The following is a 7,641-nucleotide window of genomic DNA, read 5'->3' as shown; positions in this document are numbered from 1 at the left end:
TTACTTTCATCATATGATCTACCAAATTACTTTCATTCCCTTTTAAATTGGCTTTAGGAAAATAAAACAAACCTCCCTTTTACCTTCATACATCGGCATAAAATAATAAACACAATATGCACATGTTCAAAATATTGCACCATTATTTACTTCAGTTCACTCTCATAACCTTTAATATCACCACTGCTCTCTTTCAGCACACTGAGAAACCACAGAGAAATAGCATCAGAGCAGCTAAAGGAATGTTTCTCACCGTTGCTCTGTATTTCAAAGCCGAGCACGCCGATGTCGGAGCTGCAGCGGCTCTCCGGATGGAAGGTAGGTAGTTAGCCTGTTAGGCACACAGCTAGCATTAGCATGGACGACGACGGTAAGTGCTAACACACTTTTTTTCTCCAGATAAACAACTCGTCTTACCGACGTGACTCGTCTCCTTTGTGTGGTCACTCGGCTCCGGACTTCGAGTGGGTAAGTGCGCTGGCTTTCTTTTTCCTCTTTCCACAGTTTTACTGGGGTTTCTCTCCTCTTTTCTCTGTCTGCGAAGCAGGTAGCTGAGATGAGCGCGCTGGCACTTCACCTCACGAGCTGAACGTGACCCACGCCACGCCTGATTGGCTGGGCAGAAGGGCCTCCCCCACGTGGGACCAGGAGCGGCGCACCCAAATGCAGCGGGAGTTTCCAAACTTTGGTGATATGGACAAATAAAACAAGAAGATAAATACACTCTCTTCTGTCTCTTGTCTTATTGTGTTCATTTTACATCTGGGCTACAAAGATCTTTGGCTTTGAAGGTCAAACTCTGAACTTCTCTTTCACCATCATTGATACTCCTGGGTACGGAGACACGAGAGGGCCCCAGTGTGATGCTGCAGTAAGACAAAGATTATTAGACTTGTTTTCTTCAGAGGATGGAGTTCATGAAATTAATGCAGTGGGTCTGGTGCTGAAGGTGAGTGAGAACCAACTGAATGACCAACTGAAGTACATCTTTGATTCAGTGTTGTCTCTCTTTGGAAATGGCCTGGAAAAGAACATTGTAGCCTCATCACACACTCAGATGGGATGCCGCCCGAAAATGCTCTACAGGCCATTTCAGCTGCAAAGATTAAATGTGCCAAAATGAGAAGAAGCAGCCGGTTCACTTCCTGTTCAACAACTGCCAGAGAAAAGCAAGAAATGAGGACACAGAGGTACCTTTAGAAAATGCATGGCGACAAACAATGAGGGGAATGCACAAGTTTTCATAGTTCCTGGAACAAACCAGACCTATAACCCTGAAAACAACTGTAGAAGTTTTGAATTCCAGCATTCAACTTACAGCCTCCATCCACAACCTGCAAGAAAGAATCAAGGCAGCTGAAATGAAGCAGGTAAAGATCAAATAAATAAAATAAAATGATAAAATGAACTAGAGAAAAACAAATACAAACAATGTTCCAGAGGAATACACAGAGCTTGAAAATTATGGTGGTGGATGGTCTTGGTTTAAGTTTGATGGAGTTACCCGCTGTAAGGTTTGTAAACAGAACTGCCACCACCCAGGATGCACAGTCGCCTGGAATGCCTCATTATGTAAAGTCATGAGTAATGACTGCTGCACTGACTGTCGCAGGGGGTCTTCGACATCAAATCATGTTAAAGATAACAAGAGGTTTGTCACCAAGATGAGGACAGTTAAAAAGACGTTTGAATCAAACGTGAAGGATTTGTCGAGCCTGTTGAAAGTCCTTCAGGAGGAGAAGGAAAAGCTGGAAGTAGAGATGATGCAGTGGGTGGAAGAAGCCAACCAGCATGTTGTTGAACTGGAACAGAATGCTCTGACTTTTAAGACAGCTTCCAATCAAGCCTACCCAGGTGTCCTGATTGAGAAGATGAAGGCGAAAGGAGACACAAAAAAAGTCCAGAAACTGGAAAAGATGGCAAATGAAGTGGATGAGGAAACCTACACTCAGCTGGGACTTATTTTTGGTAAACCCTAAGAAACAAGATGATGTCATTCTGACCAATGCACTGGTCAGTGGTGTTTTCATTTAAGAAGATGTTGAACACCTCTGTACAGTCTCAGGAGTCCAGACCACCTGCCAAGGAAACTCGCTTTAGTTGCTTGGATCCACTATCTCTACCTTTCAGTCAATACCCAGAGACCAGGACCACATGTGAGGACTGGAACAGAGATCCATTGGTGAATCCAGAGGTTCACCTTCAGGATCAGCTCCCTGTGAACCACTTCTGTCTGATACAGACTCCACATTACTGCTGACTCTGCACTTGTCCACCTGTTGATCTCACCTCTGTCACACCCTGAGATCCCTGAACTCCTTCACTTGGGGCAGGGACTCCCTCCCAATATGAAGGGAACAGTCCACTAGTTTCCAGTTGAGTAACAGGCCCTCAGACTGGGAGGTGCTAATTTGCATCCTGCTGCTTCACACTCAGCTGTAAACTGTCCCAGTCCAATGAACAACAGAACCACAGAGATACAATCCTGAGGCCACCCCACCGACAATGTCCACACCTCCATTTTCAATCCTCTTCATGAAAACCACAAACTGACTCTGTGACACCCACTGAGAACCTGTTAGACTTCCTGCTGAGAACACAGACTCTCACTCTGTTTATACAAGGACTGAAACCAAAGAAACCTGAAACAACTTCTTCCTCAGTTTGATGACCTTTTTCACAGCTGGTGTCTGACAGCAGGTCTTTTAGTCCAACCCTAATCCTCAACATTAAGGAAAATACAGATTTATTAAACTGAATCTGGACATTAGCCCATGTCCTCTGTCTGTGACCTCTGAAAGTTTACAGGTTAGTGTAGAAATCTGTTGGCTGTTGGCGCTCACAGGACATATTGATTAGTTGAGAGGGTTATGTGCTATTAATTATGATTTGGTTACATGTGTTTATATAAGTGAAGTAACTGTAGCTAATTTATTAGTATCACTACACTGCAGTATAGTGTTAGTTCAGCCACTAAAATTGTGTTTTTGTGGATCAGTGCTTCAGCAGTGTTTTTGTTCTTGCTCAGATTCAACAACTTCATTATTAAACTGTAGAAACATTCAATTTAAATAGTTAATTCTTTTACACAACTGTCACTGACTGATTTGCAGAAGAAAATTAAAGAAAATAAAGTGATTATGTTTGCCATCATTATGTAATCCACTAAGCTTCATGTTTTAATTTTATTTGTCACACAAAACTGAGAGGAGATCAGCGGAACTTAATTTTTTACTGATGCTTCACTTTCTCTACAGGTGGAAACCAGGAATAAATTAATATCATCATTTATCAACCAATCAGAGGAGCTGTTATGGCAGATAAAAACATGTTAGAGGGTTAACTAAATTAAACTAAATGATTTACAGACCTGTGATAAAATCAATACACTTTCCTGGTTGTGTTTACCGCCTTGAGTTTGCATGAAGAAACACATTAAATATCTCTGCTTAAATGTTAAACATTTCAATCACTGTAAAAGCTCTATTGGTTTTACTGACTGTGATATATTCTGTTGTTCAACATTGAATTTTATTTGATGCAATTTTCTCTGGAGGCTTAAATAAAAGAAATCACAGCTTCATTCAACCATTAGATGTGTTTTTATTCAAGCATCTAAGTGTTTCAGTTTTTTTCTCAAGTTATTCATTCTGCAAAGTAACAGACACATTATGATCAGTGAGGAAATACCTGCAGACGTTATAACTGATACTTAAATGTTGGTAAAAGATTTATCCCATCTGTTTAACACAATGAGTATAATAATATAATAACTGGTTTATCTGTATGATCAGTATATAAATATGTAATAACTGGTTTCTAACAGCCTATAATGCAGCTGTAATCAGAGCTAAGTATTTATTAATGTATTTGTTAACATCTCTAACTCCCCTGTGGACCAACATTAGTGGAGGCTGCTGTTTAAACAGGTAATGTACAACTATGGTAAAACCAAGTGGCAACCCACTGGTATGTCAGCCATTGGTTTGTGTACTGAAGCCTCTGGTTGTTCATTTTGGCCGTTGACATCTTGGATTTTGGAGCTGAAGTGATCGTATTTGGACAAGAAGGTGGATCTGGTGATGGAACGAGGGGTGGATCTGACTGAAAACCCAAGGACACTTAGCACACACCTACACTGGCATCCTGACTGCACCAGGCTCTGGCTGCACTAAAGGAGCAGCTAACGCAGTTATCTTTCATATTTCATGTTCAACTTTATATCCAAGTGTTAAAATAATCTTAGTAGCAAACTGCATGTGCTGTATCCTCAGTTTATTGATACAATAATTAATTGTTAAAACATAATTATAAAGGTTGAATATTATATATGTGAATGATTTCTTTGTTGTTTCAGGAATTACAATTTATGTACAGTGAAAATAGAATGTGTTCAAAGTTAAATGTGATGTTCTGGTCATTTTTTGTAGAAATTACAGCAAAGTTCTCACAGCTTACATGTCCACATTTGGCAAATATCACATATAAGGGGAGTAACTTGCAATGTAATTGTAGCTGAAGTTAGCATGTGCAAGCTAATGTTAAACTGTGTGTAAAATATATTCTGATGTTGTGTTTTAAATATGTTGTGCAGAACATGAACTTCAGAACAGCTTCTTCCTGCAACTGTGAGTCTGCTTCATGTAAACTATCACAGATGAAGACTGATGATGACTAATGGCTCCTGGACTTTTTGCACCATACCTCCACTGCTTATGGACAGTCAGAAGTCTCTTTCAACTACACATTACAGTCAACCTGAAGATTGTTGCACTACGCTCACTTTAATTGGAAAGGCAGCTTTTATTCCTTTACCCAGGCTTTGGACTTTACTCATAGAACGTACAAACTGCTGAACCAAGCTCTGTAAGCTCTGAAGGACTTGTCTCTGTACTTGTCCTACTAGATCTTAGTGCTGCATTTGACACCATCGATCATAAGATTTTATTACAGAGACTAGAACATATGGTCGGCATTAAAGGAACCACACTAAGCTGGTTTAAGTCATATCTGTCAGATAGACTCCAGTTTGTTCATTTTAATAATGACTCTTCTATCAACACTAAAGTCAGTCATGGAGTTCCACAAGGTTCTGTGCTAGGACCAATGCTCTTCAGTCTATATATGCTCCCTCTGGGAAACATTATTAGGAGGCACCAGATAAATTTCCATTGTTACGCAGATGACACCCAGCTGTACTTATCCATGAAGCCAGGTGAGACTAACCAGATAGCCAAGCTTCAGGTGTGTCTTAAGGACATAAAAACCTGGATGACCAGTAATTTCTTACTCTTAAATTCAGACAAAACTGAAGTTATTGTAATTGGCCCAAAACACCTCAGAGATACACTATGTGATAATATACTGACTCTGGATGACATCACCTTGGCCTCCAGTGCTACAGTCAGAAACCTTGGTGTCATTTTTGACCAGGACTTGTCCTTTACTTCACATATAAAGCAAGTCTCTAGGACAGCCTTCTTCCACCTGCGCAATATTGCTGCAATATTCAGCTATCAGGCTCCTCTCCTGTGGAACCAGCTCCCAGTGTGGGTTCGGGAGGCAGACACCCTCTCTACCTTTAAGATCAGGCTTAAAACCGTCTTGTTTAGTAAAGCTTATAGTTAGGGCTGGCTCGGGTATGTCCTGGCCCATCCCTTAGTTATGCTGCTATAGAGCTAGACTGCTGGGGGATTCCTATGATTCACTGGGCGCTCTCTCTCTATTTCTGTCTCTCTCCCTCTCTCTCTCTCTCAATGACTTCATGCCATTAACTTTGTATTTTTTTTCTCTCCCGTAGTTTGTGCTTCTCCTCTCTCTCTCCCTCTCTCTGTCCTCATTCTGCAGGTCTCTCTGCCTCTGGAGCAGCAGGATCCAGATCCACCACTACTCATCTTTACTATTAACCACTGTTATCTGTCATTATTATTGATAACACCATTACCTACACAGCTGTTCCTGGTCTCTCTCTCTCTCTCTTCTCTCCCCTCTCCTCCCCCTCCCCCTCTTTTTATCTTCTCCTAAACCCAACCAGTCGAGGCAGACCCCCCCCCACCCTGAGCCCGGTTCTGTTGGAGGTTTCTTCCTGTTAAAAGGGAGTTTTTCTTCCCCCCTGTCGCCAAGTGCTTGCTCTTTGTGGGAACTGTTGGGTTTTTCTCTGTAACAAAGTAAGATCTTGACCTCACCCTGTAAAGTGCCTTGAGATAATGTATATTATGATTTGGCGCTATACAAATAAAATTGAATCGAATTGAATTGAAGTATTATGTTTATATTGCGGTTTCTCATGTCTAACTTTTCTACTGTAAATTATATTTGTTTAGTTCTTGCTTTAAGTTTGCTGATGTTTGTATAGCACATACCTACTATGAATTTTAACGACTGCAACATGCACAGTATTATAGGTATACAAAAACACACTGATGGAGGTTTTGCCAGAATTTGTATTTGTAAACCAGACAGCCCTGTAAAATGTAAGTTAAAAAAAATGCAATGAAAAGTGATCTACCGTTTGATCATGGTAGATTTATTTATTTAACACATCAATTACAATCACTGTCACTATGAATAAAACTAATTTACATGAGCAATAGTACACTGACATTTTGGTTTGGGTTAACACTAATCTTAACCAATTAAGTCAATATCAAATGAAAACCATACAATGACATGGAATATTGATTACTTAACCTAACAGCTAGGGAATCTACTGTACCTGTCAATTCTGCAGTACACACTAAAGAGTTTGTATGGCTAAAACCCACTGGTAACAGCAGCACACATCTGTCACATTTTGCTCCTGGTTTGCTCAAAGAAAGAGAGAAACTGAACCTGTGAATACTAATGACAGAGAATAAACTTCTAAACAGGTGGTCTGTCCTTTCTTTCGAGGAAGCTGAACTGAAAGTTGTGGCATCATCATCACAACCCGTTTAAGATGTTGTTTCCCTTCTCCACAACCAGATGAATGGCACCAAATGCACCACTCTATGCATGAGCTCCTCTTCCTGTTGGCACCGGTCGCTCAGTACACACTGACACCTGACAGTTTGTAGACACCTTTCAAATTACAGTAACTTTTATTAAGACATGGTGGATCGCAGTCAATCACATACATATACCAGCTGTCAGGATAGGTTCATGAATGTCTGCTTCAGTTGATGACTACTGTGAGTATTAAATAAACACTCCTATATGTCCAATGTTTTCTATACATTATGTATTGTACGTAATATAGGAGCCACACATGTTTTTTGCATATTTATGTGCTTGGTTTGTGCACACTACCCTGGCACTTGAGTGGTAGGGGTGTCACTATGGGTGTTAGTCATCTAACTTCTGTGTGATGCGATCATTTTGTTTGAGATTCTAATATGTGTATGAGTCATCTTAAAACATCATACGGAACAGCAGACAACAACAGTGGTTATTGGAAAGAGTTTCTGTATGGGTTCCCATATACTAGGTTTAGTCTATCAGCGACTGAGTTTTTCTAATAACAAGCTGTTAAACAGTATTTTTAAGTCTTGCAACTGTTTACATGTTATGCAGATTGACGGTGTAAAATAATGTAGTTGATAAAAATTTGAGCACGGTTCTTACATAGTGACGCTCTAACAGTAGCCTGATATTTCATATGGG

At 40.3% G+C, this 7,641-nt stretch overlaps 1 pseudogene; it reads left to right on the top strand.

Annotated features, from left to right (window-relative positions):
* The first annotated feature begins 285 nt into the window (after positions 1-285).
* Positions 286-1,812, top strand: LOC139606144 (uncharacterized; annotated as a pseudogene).
* The last annotated feature ends 5,829 nt before the right edge of the window (positions 1,813-7,641 follow it).

This window comes from Trachinotus anak, unplaced genomic scaffold (genome assembly GCF_046630095.1).
Source record: "Trachinotus anak isolate AG129_WGS33_773 ecotype Australia unplaced genomic scaffold, CSIRO_AGI_Tana_v1 ptg000021l, whole genome shotgun sequence".
In the NCBI taxonomy this organism is placed as follows: Eukaryota; Metazoa; Chordata; class Actinopteri; order Carangiformes; family Carangidae; genus Trachinotus; species Trachinotus anak.
Note: the sequence above shows the minus strand (reverse complement) of the source record. Positions and strands in the feature narration are given on the sequence as shown.